Source organism: Fukomys damarensis, unplaced genomic scaffold, assembly GCF_012274545.1.
Source record: "Fukomys damarensis isolate Sample0158 unplaced genomic scaffold, DMR_v1.0_HiC HiC_scaffold_12, whole genome shotgun sequence".
Classification (NCBI taxonomy): domain Eukaryota; kingdom Metazoa; phylum Chordata; class Mammalia; order Rodentia; family Bathyergidae; genus Fukomys; species Fukomys damarensis.
The window spans coordinates 11068508-11087000 of record NW_022900924.1 but is presented as its reverse complement, the minus strand read 5'-3'; the positions used below and the strand labels follow the sequence as shown (position 1 = coordinate 11087000).

The window sequence follows — 18493 nt, the reverse complement described above, 5'->3', positions numbered from 1 at the left end:
AGGAGGAGGAGGAGGAGGAGGAGGAGGAGGGAAGAAGGAAGATATTATAATATAAACAACGATGAGAAGAATTTATTGTTCTCAAGTGACGTACCTACAGGGCTAGACCAACTCTCTCAGTGTCTCTCCTCTCTACAGGTACTGTACTCATTGTAAATTAATAAATTGACACTGATTTTATGCATCAGCCTTGCAAGTATGGTCAATAGGAGTCCACAGTTTATTGGAGGATCTGCTTCCCATGTGCTGACGCATCCAGCTGCAACACTGCAACGTCAAGTTTTGTCCCTGAACTACAGAGCACAGAGCACCTGCCATGTACCATGAGTGGCTTGAGGTGCTCGTGACATTTGACATTTCAGCAGAGATCTGAGGGAGTTATTCACGTGGATATCCGAAAGAATTGTAGTCTACACTTTTAAAAACTAAACATTATGATGAATTCACAGCTATTTGCTTTATTATTCACTCGACATATTTTTGTAAATATTATTTTGTATCTTTTAGCGTTTTTTAAATGATTTAAAGCAAAGCCTTCCAGCTGGGGAAAATAGCAAATAAAAAGTCCTGAGGCTGGAGATAGCTTGGCAGATTTGAGAAAGACCAAGAAAGCCAGCGGTGCTTGTGAACAGAAGAAGAATGATAGAGGAGAAGGTGAGAGAAGTAAACACGGACCAGGTTGAGTGGGACTTTGTGGGCTCAGGTAAGGATGTCGCTTTTTCTCTGGGTCCAGTGGGAGCCTCAGGATTCTCAGAGGAGTGACTTGGTTAGGTTTGTTTTTGAACAGGATCCCTGGCATCTTATGGAGAATATTATCACAGTGCAGGGGAGGCAGAGAAACCAGCAAGGAAGCCCAGGTGCGAAGGGATGGAGGGTTGGGCTGGTGTGGTAGCACTGGGCATGGGGAGACAGGTTTGATTCTGGGCACACTTTACAGGGAGAGGTAGCAGGACATGCTGACACCACTGTTCTTATAAAAGCCGTCATGTCTAGCTAAAGGGATGCACATTGAGGCCGCACTCTTAAGTGAGATAAATAGGACACCATGCGTTAACACCGAATAGTTTCTCTGGTGTGAGAAACTTTCAGTGAAATAAGGACTAAAAGGCATAATAGATAATGTGAAATAGGAAGAAAAGGTGCAAAGGGAAGGGGAAGGAAAGAAGGGAATGGGATTAATATGAGAAAAATGGAAAGAAAGTTTGTAGATAGGGAGGGAGGGAGGGGTTGAAAGGAGGGCAGGGGAATGGGGAAAAAATAAGAACCAAGATGGATTATGCAAAGGTGCAAATTTCCAATGATCAGTGTCGTTATATTGTATACCTTAAATGTGCCAAGAAAATTGATTTTTTTAAAAAAGACACCACGTGGAGACAGAGGCACAGAGGCACAGAGGAAATTCCATGTGAAGCTGGAGGCAGAGACTACAGTGATGTTACCTGCAAGCTAGGAATTGCCAGTCACTACCAGAAGCTAGGAAAGAGGCATAGAACAGTCTACCTTGGAAATTTCAGACAGGATCGGTCCTGCTGGCTTCTTCATTTAGACCCCTGTTGTCTCCAGAACTGGGAAACTGTTTTGTTGTTTGAATTCACCCAGTTTATGATGATTTCTTGTAGCAGCCTTAGGAAACTAGTAAAGATGATTTCAAGGTTGGGTCTGAGCACAAGGAAAAGTATGTTTGCCATTGAAAGAGATGAGGAGCTCTGACTAGGGTCCTCCCCTGAGATGCTGAATTCACGTATGAGGGGTTTCTAGTCTCAGGACTGTTTACACTTGGGGACACATAATGTTTTATGGTGTGGATCTGTCATATACAGTGTAAAATGTTTAGTGGTGTCCCTAGTCTGTATCAGCTAGATACCCCTCACCTCAAATCATATGTGAAAAAGTCTTTAACCATTGCCAAGTGTCCCTTAGGTGATATCTTTAAAAGAATCCCTTACACTGGGATAATGCATAAACAGCAGAATTTTTTTGTGTGCAGTTCTGAGGCTGGAAAGTCCAAGATCATGTTGTCTGAAGATCCAGGGTCTGGTGAGGGCTCACTTTCTTATTCAAAGATGGTGCTTCCCTCTAATGGAAGTAGTGATGGATCTCCCAGGGCCTCTTTTATGCAAGCACTAATCCTAGTCATAGAGCCAGAGCCCCGATGATTTAGATATGTCCCAAAGGCCCTACCTCTTAATACCATCACATCGGGGGTTAATTTTCAACATGTGAATTTTGGTGGGGGAACAAACACTCAAATCACATCAGGGGCAAAGTTGTCCTTAGTTAACCATTGTTAAGAAAAACTCTCAGAAGCCTAAATTTATCTAGACTTGAATCTTTTATCTCTCATTCTTTCATAGATTGTTCAACTTTGTTATTGTTTCATTGATAGGTCTCATGAAAACCTTGTCTCGGTTTCACAATTAATACCACCTCATGATATTCATTAATGACTCATCGTATTTTTTCATTCTCATGTATATCCTATAGGAGCAAGGATTTTACTTGTCATATTTCTTTCTTTTTTTTTTTTTTTTGTACCAGGGATTGATCTCTGGTCCTTGTGTTTGCGAGGCAGGTGGTGGGACCACTGAGCTAAATTGCCATCCCTACTTGTCATATTTCTAAATGTATCTTCCATGCCTAAAACAGTGTCTGGCACAAACACTTGTTGAATGACTGCATGAGTTAAAAATTTGCTGCCATTTGCTAGGCACTTTTATGTGACAGAAACTCTTCATATACTAGCTACCTTATACTTGTTAAAAAAAAAATCTTCAAAGGCACTCAGTCATTCTTTATTTGAGAAAATCAGAGTTTAGGGAGGTCACCCATCTCACCCAAAATAACAAGTTGGATAATGACAGAGCTGAGGTCACATCCAGTTGACTCTTCACTCTGACATTTTCACTGCTGGTTTTATTTTTGTATTTTCTCTCCATCCAAATTGTGGGCGTGCGTGTCTATGCAAACGCCATATCCTATCATTTTGTATGTATCATCTTACAGTGTGTTTTATTTAAAATTCAAAGGGAAAATACATTGTTAAAATATGTTGGAACACTTCCCTAAGCCATTTTGTGAGCATCACATACCTTGGGCCCTGAGCCAAACAGCCAGATCTTCTCTTGTAGGGGTTGGTGTGGGTTCCAGAGGAGCTTCTGTGATGGAGAAGGAACTGTGCACTAAGGTCAAGAAAGAATTTGAGTCCACCATTGTTCAACAGCAGCCATTTTGTCTCCCTTTGTCAAATTTGTGGAGAGAGCTGACTCTCAAGGCTGTCATGAAGATGGAAAGGGACAATGTTGGTGTAACCAGTTGTGAGCTACAGAATACCACACATGTGGAATCTAGTGAACATTTCCTGCCTGGCTCATTTCCGGTATCTCTTAACTCATTCGGGGAAGCTTTTCTGAATGATCCAATTTTTTAAAAATTACTATTATTTTTGAATTACACATGTGCTGTAATACATGGCCATATCTACCTTTTTAAACAATGCAAACATTATAGGTAAAGCTCAAACCTCTTTTGATTATTTCCTCGGTCTCTATCCTTTTCTTACCCCCTTCCTCTAAAGTATATCCTTTTATACCTTTCCCTGTGCTATAATAAAAGCATGTATGGAGAATATATAGTATAATTTCATATGTGTGCATATGTGCACATACAAGCAAAAATCCTATCATATTGTATATATCAACTTGCTTTCTAAATTCAAAAGGAAAATATGTTGTTAAAATCCTGGAGAAGCGAGATATGTTTTAGAGATAGATGGCTTGGATTTGCATGACTTTTTGTATTCATGTGATCCTGGTCAGATTATTTGACACCTCAGTGCCTTAGTTTCTCTGAGCATAATTGGAGAGGCTCCGCAAAATGGATGTAAGGATTAACTCGTTTAATGTACGTAGGACTTGGAGTTTCTGGAACATTCTGACCACAGGACAAGGGTACATTATTACACACTCAGCTAAAGATATGGTCTCTTTGTTGTAGCATAGGTATTTTTTTGTAGGTAGATATTGGATCATTTTCCAATTTTGTCTGTTACAGGCAACTCAGTGTTGAAAATCTTTGTGTATCTCTTGTTGTCCACATCTAATGTGCATTTTTCTGTAGGACAGATGCTAGGAAGAGAAATTTCTGCACCCTAGGGTACATGCATTTTTTTAGTTTTAGTAAATATTGCCAAATAGCCCTCCAAAAGGGCTGAACCAAGGTACACCTTACCAATAGAGAGTGATGATTACATTCTTACCTGGTTGAATCTGCCTGTTTGGATAAAGCCAACCTCTCCACACTCATTAAGCCACATCTATTTTCAGAGTTCATTTGACATCTCTGGCTGTTCCCTCTTCATTATTCCAGCTCTGTGTCCTCCAGCAGTTCCTTGCTATTGTTTTCATTACTGACTCTTATTTAATGTGGCCAAGTGCTTTTGGAATCCTGGGTAATAATGGCAGACAATGCACACAGAATGGAATGTGGAATTGAAAGTACTGAATGTAGCTTTTATAAGGAGTCTTTGGCATGATTTCAGCCTGAAATTGAGCACTTTGCACTCAGCCTAAATTGCCTCAATTGCACCTGGCATGCTGGGTGGATGTGGTGAGGCACAGAAAGGATGCATGTTTCTCAGGAAGAGGACAGACAGCCTTTCCCAGCTTTGGAAGCAGAGTCCGGGCTCACTGGAATGGGGAAAGGGCACTTTCAAATCCCGCGGATGTCAGACAAAGGGCCTTTGTTTACTGATCTTAGAGGTGGAAATTCCTCAACATCAAAAAGGAAATTTAGTCATTTACAGCCTAAATTGTAAGATCAACATTTATTATTATTATTGTTGTTGTTGTTGAAGGATTTGGGGAGAAATGTAATATTTGCAAAATAGGACATAGAAGAACCTTTAAAAATTCAAACAAACATTTTAGCAGCTCCTTGGAGAAGACGGATTTAAAACTATCTTGTAATTTTCCATCCATAGTTTATCCCCATAAACCTCACCTCTCCTTGGGATTATTGTGTTTAGTCAACTATTGGCTGTGGTGACTGTTTTGCTCTATTTGCTTTCTCTGCCTGCAAAAAGAAAGGAAAGCTTTGAAATAAATTTCTAGAATGGTGCTTTGCATTCAAATGCTAATGAGATGGTGAGGCAAAATGTTGGACACTAAATGTTTACATTAAAATGGAAATATATAATCGATTTTTCCAGTGGGGTTTCCTATTCACTTTTAAAATATACTTCAAGAGAATAAAAACAAAGCAACATACAACAAAATCACCATCTTTAAGTAATATTGGCTGAGGCAGCAACTTCTGGTTAGCTGCAGCTCAAGTCAGGTTCAGAGATAATTGTTTCCGATAATGCACCATTGTCTTTGTTATAATATAAAAAGAAAATTTGTTTTTAACTAGGCATGGAATTATCATTTTCTAATCATGGTATCTCCTGAGTAAAATGATACCTTCTCTTCAGGGAACGCATTAAAAAAAAGTTGATCTTCAAAATGAGTAAGGTTGAGGGTCTGTTAGTCTAGTGATCTGACCATTGGTAGATGAGCTTAGAAAAAGTGGATTAAAAGCTAGTGTTTTGGGGTCTGACAGAAGTGGACTGGAATCCGAGATGTGCCAATTCTTAGTTGTACAGCTAAGGGTCTGTTTGAACCTCCTTTTCTACATCTGATAAATGCTGCATAGGCTGGAGGATGGGCTGGGTTACCAGAGAAGATGAAGTAGAAATTCACATTAGGTAATGATTTCACATACCTTCTTATTATGGACACAACATCAAAACTAATGTTAACTAATATTTATTTAGTGCTTACTATTATTATTATTATGTGCCAGGCGCTGCTTAGGAGCTTTATTTCCATTAACTTAGGCAATTCTCCCAATAACTTTATTAAGTAGCTGCTCTTGTAGGTACTATTAATAAACCAGTTTTAAAGATACTGGTTAACTTATTCAACAAATATTTGTTGAATGTGTTTGTATTTCTCAGTAAAATAAGATTAGTAGATTTATTCATTGAAGTATTTCTTTTAATATCAAATATTATTGTCAAAATATTCATTGAGAGGGCTGGGGATTTAGCTTAGTGGTTCCACTGCCTGCCTCGCAAGCTCAAAGTCCTGAGTTCAGTCCCTGTACCAAAAAAATCAAAAACAAAAAATTATGAGTCAGGGATTTGGCTCAGTGGTTCCACCGCCTGCTTCACAAGCACAAGGTCCTGAGTGCGATCCCTGGTACCCCCCCCAAATTTTTTATTGAGTACCTACTATGTACCGAGAAATGTGCCAAACTCTGGAGATACATTGGTGAGCACAAGCAGAAACAGTTCTTACTTTTCTGGAAATTACAATCTGGGGGACAGTGTGTTTCAGGCAGATGGAACAGCCCTTGCCAAGGCCCTAAAGAGAGAGCAGGTGGGAGAGTCTTCCCCCCTTTAAATTCATCTCTGTCTTTGTGCTTCTGGAAAGTGAAAATATTTGGAGCATTTTCTCAGTACTTTAATTGGAAGGACTACTGCTCTGTGTGGCAAAGGAAAAGGGTGTGGAATTATGACCGTAACTGACTATAACCCTCACTGCTCTCTAGGGGCCTTGACAGTCTTCTCATGCATCCACAGAAGGTGTAAGAACCAAGTCATTGAGAAGTAGCAACTTTGACCAAAGGCAGAGGACCAATATGGCAGCTCATTGACCACTGCTGCCTTGGGAAATCTTGACAGGACTTCATGTCTCAACTTTGCAGGACAGTTGTATGGCCCAGGTCATGAATGATTGAGACGGGTCTCAATCATTGTTGAATAATATCAGCGATCTTACTACGGCATGTCAGATTTTGGGCTGATGCATCTAGAATTTGTGACTCCTCTTCACCCGCACCCCCAGGATGGTATGCGTACACAAACCAATGACCAAAAGTCTGCCAAGTGTTTTAAAACTCCTGAAAGAAAATGGAATAGAAGTGTGAGATTTTGTAACTGTGATTGTTATTGATACTTTGATTCTCAGCAGAGCCAAGAAATATTCTTGTTTAAATGCTCTGTATTCTGGCAATGTTGAGATGTCGCCAGCCACGGGGGCCTTGCTCAGCTCCAAGTGCCTGCATGCATATGTGAGGATAAATGTTAGACACAGATAAGGGAGAGTTTCATCTGATTTGTAAAAGATCTCAGGAATTGCCACTAGAGCCTGTATAATTGAGAAAGCTGTTCTCATTGAGGAATAAACATGAAACGGTTTGATTTTCCCTAGTAACTACTGCAAGGAATTTACATTTTCTACCCTTGTCTTCTTGCTACCTGCTAAGTCAGTTGCAGTCTATAACTTTGCAGTGTCCTTGGGCTACTCAAATCGCTTTATCAGCAGTCCATGTTTTTCCTAATGTTTTTATTGTGGTAAAATATACATAATAGAAAATGTACTAACTTTTCCTTTGTGTGTATGTGTGTGTGGAGGGAGTACTTGAAGTTGAATTCAGGGGCTTATGGATGCTAAGCAAGCGCTCTACCACTGAGTTCTATTCCCCAGTCCATTTTATTTTATTTTTTTATTTTATTTTGAAACAGGGTCTCACTCTGTGGCCCAGGCTGGCTTCAAACTTGTGATCCTCCTGCCTTGGCCTCCTAAGTAGTTGGAATTATAAGAGTGGGCCGCTGCACCAAGATTGCCATTTTTAATTGTACACTTCTGTGGTATTAACTTTATTAATATTTTTATGCAGCCATCACCATCCATCTCAAAAATTCTTTTCTTCTTGCAAACCTGAATCTCTGCACTCCTTAAACACGAACTCTCCATTTTCTGCTCTCTCTCTCTTGCAAGCACCATTCTGCTTACTGTCTCTGATTTTAATAGTCTGGGTCCCTTACTTAAGTGGGAACATTCAGTATTTGCCCTTCTGAAGTGGTTAATTTCACTTAAACATAATGTCCCCCAGGTTCACCCGTGTTACAGCGTGTGTAAGAATTTCTTCTCTTTTCAAGCATGAATGGTATTCAGCTAGAGCTTAGACTGCATTGTCCTTACTCATTTGTTTGTTGATGAACATTTGAGTTGCTTTCATGTTTTAGCCGTTGTGAATAATGTTGCAAAGAACATGGGTGTACGGATACCCAGAGATCCTTCTCTCAGTTTGTGGGGAAATATACCCAGAAGTGGACTCGTAGATCAAATGCTAAGTCTGTCTGTCTGTCTGTCTGTCTGTCTGTCTATCTATCTATCTATCTATCTATCTATCTATCTATTTATTTATTTATTTTGCAGTACTGGGGATCAAACTCAAGACCTTTGCACTTGCAAGGCAGGCTCAGCGCCGGTGAGCTACATCCCTGGCCTGGTAAGTCTACTTTTAATCTTTAGCTGAATTACCATACAGTTTTCTGCTGTACCTATGCACAAGAGTCCCAGTTTCTATTCCAGTCCCTGTTTAGGCTTCAGTTTTATATTTACTTCAAAGTTTCCCTTTTTGTTCATCTGGTATTTGTTGAACTGACAGAGTAGACGTGGCCTGCGCGCTCCCTCATCTCCATACACTTTCCTGCTCTCTCACTCCTTTTTAACTATGTTAAGGGGGTGAGGGGAAAAGAGCATTTCCTATGACACTGACTTTGATGAGGTGCTTGTTTTAACTGCTGTATCCAGATGAAGGCACCCCCTTGCTGAAGCTGGGCTATCTTCTTTCTACTGGTAACTTTCAGTTGTCTGACTCCCAGTTCATGGACTAAGTGGTGTTTGAGGCCAGCAGCCCTTCTTGGCAGTGGATTCTGTCTTTACACAGTGTTGCTGTTTTTCATCCTGCTAATCCTCAAGAGCTGCACATTTATGTTAATTACCTGACCAAGGATTTCTACATCACATAGAGAATGCCATGGTATGTGCACGCTTATAAGGGCCAGGTAAATTCCTACCTTGTCCACTTGAGTTTTTCTTTAGCTGTAGACATTTCCTGGGGTGCAGCTGGCAGCTTCTTGCCTCAAGACTTTGTCTCACTTCTTCCTGAGCATTTTCTCTTGCTTTGTAAGAACTTGCCTGGCTGAGATCTGGAAGCAGAAGGAAAGTTAAAATCCACAGAGCAATCCCCAACCATTAGGAGATGAGAATGGTTTGTCAGTGTCTTGTCCCCCACACTCAGGGGATGATTTCAAAATGTATTCTACAGAAACTCCCAGAGACGCCTGGCAGAACTGAGCTTGCTTCTTCTATGCCTTTACTCACTGTGCTTTTGGGGATCCCCTTTAAATAATCTACCTGAACCTGAATCTTTGTTTCACAGCGAGACCGAGAGACCCACTTTCCCAAGAACCTGGGCAGGTGACACACTTGTTTACAGCTCAGTTGGGCTGATGGCAATGTTTTCTGTTCTCTTTGAGAGGCCATACTTTATGCTGAAGTCTTGCATCCATCTCCCCTGTTTGCAGAGGCCCACCCCATCTCCTGTTTTCCAGGTGGCATTAGTATTCCAATCACCCCTCCCTAGGGGCCTCCCTTATATGTCTGATCTCCCCTGGTTGTCCTGGTCTCAGCTGGAGTTTACCCCATAGAGCTTGGGCGGGGACAAATGAAACAATGACAGATAAACATGGGATGCAGAGGACATGTGAAAGGTGCCCATTATAGAGAAAGACAAATCAAAAGGAAGGACTAAGAGGAGGATGAAGAATTGGCATTTTTCATCATGCAGCCAGGGAAGTTCTCAATCATGATGTGAGATTTTGAGCAGAAACTTGAAGACATGGGAGAAGGAAGGGTGCATTTTGGCTACCTGGAGGAAGGGCCTTGCTGGCAGAGGCCATATTGGGTGCAAAAGTTGCAAGGCAACAGCCTCCTTGGCATGTTCCAGGAACAGAAGAGAGCCCAATGGGACTGGACCACCATGAGGAAGAAGTGTGGAGAGGTGAGGACAGGAGGTAGCTGGGTTAAACTGGGCAGAGAAATGAAGGTCACTGCAAGACTTTGGTTTACACTATCAGTAATGTGCAGGGACTGTGAGCTGAGAAGTAACATGATGTGACTCATGCCTTAAAAGGATTCCTCTGGCTCTTGTGTTAGAAGTAAGATGTAAGGAGGCAAAAGTAGGTCCAATTGTTCAGCTAGGAGCCTGTTGCAATAACCTGCATGGAACATGATGGTGGCTTGGATCAGGACAGCAACACTTATGTGTTGGGAAATGGCTAGAGTCTGGAAATAATTTGAAAGGTAAATTGCAGATGGGTAAGATATGGGATGTGGTGAAAACAGGGTGACCAGAAGGTTTTTGACCTGAGTAATTAAGGAGATGCTCTCTGCTGAGAGGGATAGCTGCAGAAGGAGTAAGTTTAGGCGGCATAGCAGGAGCTCATTTTAGGACATGATAAGTCTGACATGTTTGTGGACATTTAAATGAAGACATTGAGTAGGAAACTGGTTATTGGACTTGTGGGGGAGCACACGTGGCATGGTCATGCTGCTCACAATCTAGTGGAAGACACTGCCCTGGACTAAGGAGGCACAAAGAAGGGCCACAGAGTTGTGCTGAAAAATGCTATCGGAGTGTGAGACACTTAAGCTGCAAGCTTAGATCCAATAGCACAAGCCAAATTAAAATGGGAGAAGAATGTATTTTAGTTAAAGGAAAGCACTTATGCAAAGGCCCTGAAGGAAAGGAGAATATGTTGCCATTTTGGAACTAAAAATAACTGATTCTCACTCAAATAACACAAGGTTAGGGGAAGAGTGAACGGAGAGGTATGGTGTGGTCAGGCCTTTGAGGCCATATTAAGAAGTCTGGACTATTTCTTCAACTCACAAGGGTGTCATTGCCAAGTTTTAAGCAGGGCACTGATGTGGTGAGATTCAACAGATGCATCTTCTCTAGAGAGACCTTCCCCCAGGAATGTTTTGAGCCAAATCCTGCGAGCTCATCTCCCTTGGGCCACCCCAAGCCTTCCTTCTTGTCTATACCTGTTAGCTCCACTTCTGTCCTCATTAGACATGTCACATTTAAGTAGGTCAGGCCAGGCAGAGAGGTTCCTGGGGATGTTGTCTTCCAGGGCCCAGACTCAAGCAGGAATAATCTGCATGGGTAGCCTGGCTTTCTGCGCTGAATGAAAGGGAGGGGCACCCAAAAGAAGGGCAACCATTGGGCACTTCTCAGGGCAACGAACAGAGCGGTCTTCTCTTTCTTGCTGTCCATGAGTTTGCTCAAAAAGCTTCAGGTTTAGGCAGGTAGGAATACTAAAATCTAAGTCTCCAGTTTGGTGGTTTTGCTGCAGGCAGCTCTTTCTGTCACTAGATTGTGCTAAATACCGCAGCACGTGGGCCCTGAGAATGCAAGTATTGTCATTTCTGGAGAGATCCTTAGACAACATCCCTGTGGCTTCTGGAATTGGGATAAATCTGGAGATGGTAGATTGAAAGCAAAGGGCTAAACCTGTGAACACCTGAGTTCTTGAGCTGGATCTACGTGGCCTGAGCCATGTCAGTTGTCGTATCTTAAAGGAATTGGTTTAGTTTGACAACTTTAATGCACAAATTCCTTGAAAATTATAACTTTAAATTAGCAGAAGAAATAGAGTATCTAAACACCCTTGCATCTAGTTAAGGAATTGAATTCATAATTTAAAAACTCTCCCTATCTCCCCCTCCTCACAACTATAGACATATTTCATCAAATATTTAAGGAAAAAACAATGCCAAATTCTTTCAGAAAATAAAGGAGAGAATTGCCTGCCACTCATATTGAGGCCAGTATAATATGGGTAAGAAAACCTTATGAGGACATGATAAAAATAGAAAATAATAGACCAATATTGCTCACTAACACAGACATAAAATTCCTTAACAAAGTATTATCATGTAAGATTTACCAATACATAAAAATGATAAGTTAGTTGAAATTAGAACAGTGGGTAATTACCTTCCACTCTCCCATGTCAAACCCTTGACAGACATGACTAATCGATTGCTTTTTTCCAGTTGAGTCATTCTCAGCCTAACTCTCCAGGCAGCCACTATCAGCCAATTAAAGTTGGCACATGAAAGGAAATCTATTTGATATCATTGAACTAAATGGATCCTACCAATATAAGGCTAAGATACTATGATTCTATTACAGTGAAGCTTTGACTTGAGAACTCAATTCATTCACAAGAGCTGGCTGTAAATCAAGTTGGTCAATTGAAGACTCAGGTTCCTCTACACAGCCTTAAAAGTCTCTGGCCTGTTTACAAACAGATCTCAGTGTCCTTAGGGAGACATTAGCCCAGGACTTCTCAATTAACTCTGTACAGGAAAGGATTTGCAATGTTCCTTCCAGAACTTTTTAAGGGTTAAATCTGTATCTGAGACCATCTGGAAGTGCAAGTGGCTGGCATTTGGATTGTAACTCAAAACTTTGGTCATAAGTTAAAACTAAAATGCTGGTTGTGTGTTTGTGTGTCAGGCCTGTTGTAACTTGAAAGTCCACTGTATTGTGTTAAGATTTTGAGGTCATTTTACTGGCAAGAATTTTCCTCGGTGTGGGCTGAATTATTCTAGGTTAGACATGAAAGGGCAAGAATCGGTTGTTTTGAGCAAACTGTACAAAAGAGAAGTCATAAAATATTAAATGCCTAAAAGGACCATAACCTTGTTTGTTCTCATTTACCACTGTATTGCCAGCCCCCAAGGACAAAGTTTGACACAAACATCTGTGATTCTTGAATGAATGAGTGAATTCTGAGGAAAGCAGACAAGTGGTTCTATCTTCATAGAGTTGTTATGGTTACTACCATTGAGTCAAGGAAAATCAGTCATAAATGTTGAAGCCAGTGATTGGGATCCTATCTATATGCAGATTATTCTTATATGAGTTAGTTAATTATTTTAGCCTTGTCTCTCCTCTGGGTTGCAGACACATCTATCTAGCTGCCTCCTTGATAGTTTCACCTTGCTACCTCAACCACTTCTTAAGCTCGGATTCTGTTATAGGCTGTGTTGTTTCTCTGCTCTCCTGTTCCCAAATCTAGTCCTTCTTCAGAGTGCTTTTATCTCAGTAAGACTCAAAACCATCCATCCGGTTAGACAGGTCAGAACTATAGAAGACAGTCTGAGCAACCCTCTCGTCCTCATTCGTTGCATCCTAATTAGCTGTCAGACATACCTACTTTTCTCTGTCTTCCTCTTCACCACCCTGCTCGGAGCTCCCACAGTTCCTTGCTTGGAAGATGGCAGCAAGCTGCTGATTGATTGGTCTCCCTGTATCCACCCTTCTCTACCATTCCACACTTTGCTGCCTGAAGGACCTGCCCAAGATATAAAGTAGGTTATTGACTCTCTTTTTAAAACCCGTAGGTGGCCTCTCACTGCTCACGAGAGAGCAACTCTAAATTGCTCTACAAATCCTTGGATGATCACAACTCTGCTGTCTCATGCTGCACATACTGCTCATCGCTTATTTTCTGTGTGTTTATCCCACTGTCTTTAGGATCGACCAACATAGCATGCTCTTCCCCATCTGTCTGCCCAGAATTCCCTTTTCTCTCTCTGTCTAGTTAATTCCTACACACCATTCAGATTTCCCATTTCTTTCTTGTGAAAGACTTCTCTAACCTACCTCCACCTCTTTCCCAATAGGTTGTTACAGACTCTCAGAGAATCTGTTTCATTCTTTCATCTAATTTATGATGAAGTGTGTATTTGTTTGAATAACTTCTGCCTTTCCAAGTAAACTCCACTTGGGCAAAAATAATGATTATTTTAGCTTCCGTTATATCTCCAGGGCTTAGCATAGTGCCTTGCACTCGATAGATAATCAGTAAGTCGTTGATGATGATGAATGAGTGAATGAATGAATGAATGAATGAAATTTTAAAAGTCCATTGGCTTTTGTAGTAGATTAGGGTTTCTAAATCTCAGTACTATTGATGTTTTGGGTGGAATAAGTCTTTTTTGGTGTATGTGTGTATGTGTGTGGAGTTGTTCAAAACAGAATAGAATATTTAACAGAATTCTTGGCCTCTGTCCACTAGATGCCAGTAATGTCTTCCCCACTGTGACAGCCAAAACTATCTCCAAACTTTGCCAAATGTTCCTTAGAGGGAAAAATTGGGAAATACTGTGGTAAATTGTATTAAGTATTCAAAATATTTGCTTGGCATTTTTGTCTAGAAGTTTCTTTGTTGTCCTGTGCCTTGTAGGATGTTTAGCAGTATCTCTGGTCCCTTTCTAGTTGGAAAAGTCCTTTTCTTTCTTTTTAAAAATTTTTTCCCCATCCCCCTGCCCTCTCTTGAACTCCTCTACCCCTCCTATTTACAAAGACTTTATTTCCACTTTTTCCTTTTCTCATCTTATTTTCCCTTTCCCTTCTTTCTCTTGGAAAAGTCCTTTGCTATACGGGTTGATTGACCCATCTAGCTCCCTTACGATGTCCCTCTCTGTGTGATAAGTATATTTTTTTGCTCCACGGATGTTTTAGTTGGCCCTGCGAGTTGCTTTGGCCAATGGAATTGTAGTAAACATGACCATCCTACCTGGTCAGAAACTGTGAGGCCAGTAGAGGTTCCAGTATTGCTCTTTCTCTTCAGGCTCATAACTGAGCATGGGGCTGCCCTTCATTCAGTTCTGGAATAAAAAAGAAACAGGAAAGAGCCAAAACCAAATTGCAGGTGACACCTACATAAGCAAGGAATACTGTTGTATGCCACAGACATTTTGGAGTGATTTTTAGTGATTTGGCCAACTCCGATTCAGTGTGGGATGAGAATTGATTTTGCATACTCTTCTATAGGGGAACAAAGGGAAGAAATGTCACTCAGTTTCAAACATTGAAGGTATTTCCTCAGGTTCTTACTAGAATTTCAAGAGCTTTTGGATCCAGCATGATTGCTGAGAAAATTTCATTTCTCACTTCTATATTTTCCCTTTCAGAAATCCCATTACCAAGTCTGACTATGCTCCCACTTTTTGCAACCTGATAGATGACAGTAAAGCATGATTGTGAGTGTGATATAAGTAGGGAGAAATATTTTTTGTACTTATCAAGATATCCCCAGAATCAGTATACTATTAAATGGGATAGGCAGTCACTCTATGTTTTATTTACTTATTTATTTATTTTGGGGTATTAGGGATCGAACTTGGGTCCTTATGCTTGTGAGACAGGCAGTGGAACCCCTGAGCTAAATCCCCTGCCCCAGTCACTCTATGTTTATTGAATGATTGAATGATCAGTTGAGATTGCCAACAGTGTTCCTTATAGTTGGGTTATGGTCATTGGCCTATAGGCAACATGTGTCACTTTTAGTCTGTAAAAGCTAAGATGGGGGTAGTTCTTCATTCTCCATCTATCTCATTGGCAAGGTAGAAAGTATAGAAGTTTAGGAGGCAGAATTTCAAGCGGAAGCCCCTTGAATCCCTGCACCACCAACACAGGGGAACTCTCAAGGACATCTGATGATCAGATCCAAATTCTCATGATGGATTATTGTCCAACCCCGTGCCTTCCAACTGGAAGCGATTTTGTCCCCTACTCCCAACTCACCCCCCCAGGTATAATGTGAATAAATGTATTAAGAGCTGCTGTATTTACCAAATGGAATGAGAAAAATGAAGATGCAGTGCCCAAAAGTTAGTGCCAAGTAACTCTTATGAGTAGAGGTTGTCATTCTACGGCTGGTGGATCAAATCAGGGCCCCTACTGATTTGTATAAAGTTCTGTTGGAACACAGCCATATTTGTTTGTTTATGAATCACCTTTGGCTGCATTTGCATTGCAAGGCCACGGATGAGTGGTTACAACAGAGACCCTATGGTTTGCGGAGCCTAAAATTATTTGTTATTTGGCTCTCTACAGAAAAAGTTTCCCAATTCCTATTAAGAGGGTGGGTTTGAGTCCCGGCTCCAGTATTCACTAGATTTGTGACATGGAGAAAGTCATACTCCCTCTCTGAACTTTAGCTTTCTCACCAATCAAATAAGGAGGGTCATAGGACCTGTTTCATATGATGGTTTAATGATTTAATGAGACCACGTGCTTTGCATATTACCTGGCACATAAAATATATTTGATAAGTGGCAGCTATCTTAATTATATTTGGGCATCAAATTATTTATCCGTTCAACACACGTGCACTAGCTTTGACTGTGTGCTGGACAGTCATATAGACAAAAGATGGAGCAATACTTAACCCCTACCCTGAAGGAGTTTACTTTTTTGTGTGTTTGTTTCTGGTACTGGGGATCGAACTCGGGTTCTTGCACTTGCAAAGCCGGCACCGGAACCACTGAGATAAATCCCCAGTCCAGGAGTTTATTTTTTTTTCTACTGGGGATTGAACTCAAGGCCTTGTGCTTGTGAGGCAGGCGCAGTGCTGCTGAGCTAAATCCTGGGCCAGGGAGTTTACTTTTAAATGGAGGAAAAAGATTTTAAAATGATAGCTATTATTAAGTTTTTACTGTAAACAACAACAAATAATAATAATACCAAAATAAAGCCACTTGTTGGGCCGGAGGGAGAAGCATGCACTTTCTTAGGGTCTGGCAGTGACTTTCCCTTTTTCACAGACACTGGCAGCCCACAAGAAAACATGTTTATCTTGAAAGCACCTGGCAGGGAAGGCATGGATGGGGCTGGGTTGGTGGAAAGACCCCATTTCTCAAACCCAGCTTTCTGGACAGAATTATTCAAAGGGAAGCCTTATCAAGCAGCCTTCCAGGTCAGTGTCATCCATCTTCCAAAGGTAATTCAATAGTCCTTGGTAGCTGATGATTTATGGGGCGGGTGGCCTCAGGGAGGTTGCTCTTTGTATTACAGCCTGTATTTTGTCAATGACTAGCAACCTGCTGGCTGGGGCCAGAAGCAATAAGCTCTTTGTTTAATACTGTTAACCCAGGCCTTGGCTGCAACCATCTGTGGGCCAGCAGAGGGCTGGTGGATACTTGGATATACGAGAGAATTTGATCACTCTAAGTTGAGAGCTATTAAATAGAACCACTAGGCCTTCACACAGTAGAATCCTGTCTTCCTATAAGAAGTTGATTTGGCCTCCAAGCCTCTTTTGATCAATGCTGTAGTCTTGTGGGGGGAGCTGGTCATCGTGCTTATAGATGAGAAGCCAAACCTGTGATGTGGTTATTTATCTTGTGCCTAGACTTAGAGAGCAGAAACAAATTCTCTGTGAGGAAGCCCAAGGCATAGTCTCTCTCTAGTATTCTGGTTTTAGCTTTTTGTCTTATTGATACCTTACTCTGAACATTCCAAGGCAATCTCTATGAACCTCAAACCTTGTATTCATGTGCATACTTCATTTGAAGTACCTAACACTGGGCCAAACACACAATAATGCTCAATAATGACTAAAGAATAAGTGGTACCCAACTTTTGCATATGGTGCTGTCTATTCCTGAAATAATACCCATCCTGTTGCTTTGTTCACCCTCAGTTGCCCTTAAGATCACAGTTTAGATGCCGTCTTGGTTCCAGTCAGTATATAATCTGGAAAATAGAAATTGTGCCAACTAATTTCACCGAGTATTTAATGCAGAGCATTGGTTAACTATTGGAAGGTGAAAAAGTAAAGAGGGAGCACTGAGCTCATGCATATTAACCACAGTGGATTAGTTATATGTTTCTGCATAACAAATCACCCCAAAACTGGCAGCTTGAAACCATGAACATTCATTATCTCAAATTTTCTGCGAGTCTGAAAGCTGGACACAACCTTACTGGATTCTCTACCTCAGGATCCTTCTCTAGGCTACAATGAAGGGGTCATCTGAGGCTATAATCTCATCCCAAGTGTCATCTGGGGAAAGATCTGTTTCCAAGCTCACTCGATCAATTGTTCCATTTCTTCATGGACTGTTGGGCTGCAGATTGTAGCTCACTGTCTGTTGCTGGAAGTCTCCTTCTCTCTGTTGCCATGCGGGCTTCTCTGTAAGGCAACTGACAACATGGCAGCTGGCTTCATCAGAGGAAGCAGGCAAGAGAGAAAAACCATGACTTAGGCTACAGTCTTGTTATTAAATTCAAGTAACATCTGGTCACCTCTGCTATTAGGAGGAAGTCCATTGTCTATTCCAGGGGAGGAGATTATACCTGGGGATAAATTCCTGGGGCCGTCTCAGTGGCTGACCATGACAGGTAGAAAGAAGCTGGTAATACTCTAGAGCTTCACGGACAGAGGGAAGAGCTGGGATTTTAAATCTAGATGTTTGGAAGAGGGTTCCCATGGGGCTGAGAGCAACGCTGAGAAGGTGGTCTTGGATAGCTGATACTGATAGCTTGGATAGCTGATATTGAAACTGATAGGTCTTGGATAGCTGATTCTCAGGAGCCTGAGAGAAATACCTGGAGCCTAGAGCTAAGTGCTGATTCTGGAACCATCTGGCACTGCCTGGGATGTGAGGAGAACCACCAACAGTGATAAGAACAGGGTTTGGACATCTGCTTCTGTTACATATTGAATTACATCACACTAATATTCATATAATGAATTCTGTTTTTTTTTTTTTTTTTTTTTTTTTTTTTTTTTTTT

At 41.2% G+C, this 18493-nt stretch overlaps 1 protein-coding gene and 1 long non-coding RNA gene across 2 annotated transcripts in view; one reads left to right on the top strand and one right to left on the bottom strand.

Annotated features, from left to right (window-relative positions):
- Nucleotides 1-4404, bottom strand: part of LOC104848219 — a 30010-nt gene extending 25606 nt beyond the window's left edge. Inside the window, exons 1-2 of the long non-coding RNA XR_776338.1 lie at nt 4256-4404; nt 3090-3272 (exon numbers count right to left, since the gene is read on the bottom strand). This is a non-coding gene — a long non-coding RNA (uncharacterized LOC104848219). The remainder of the gene's footprint in view (nt 1-3089; nt 3273-4255) is intronic.
- The window catches only part of Srrm4 (serine/arginine repetitive matrix 4), a 607431-nt gene that overhangs the window by 305484 nt on the left and 283454 nt on the right, over nt 1-18493 (top strand). The window lies entirely within an intron of this gene.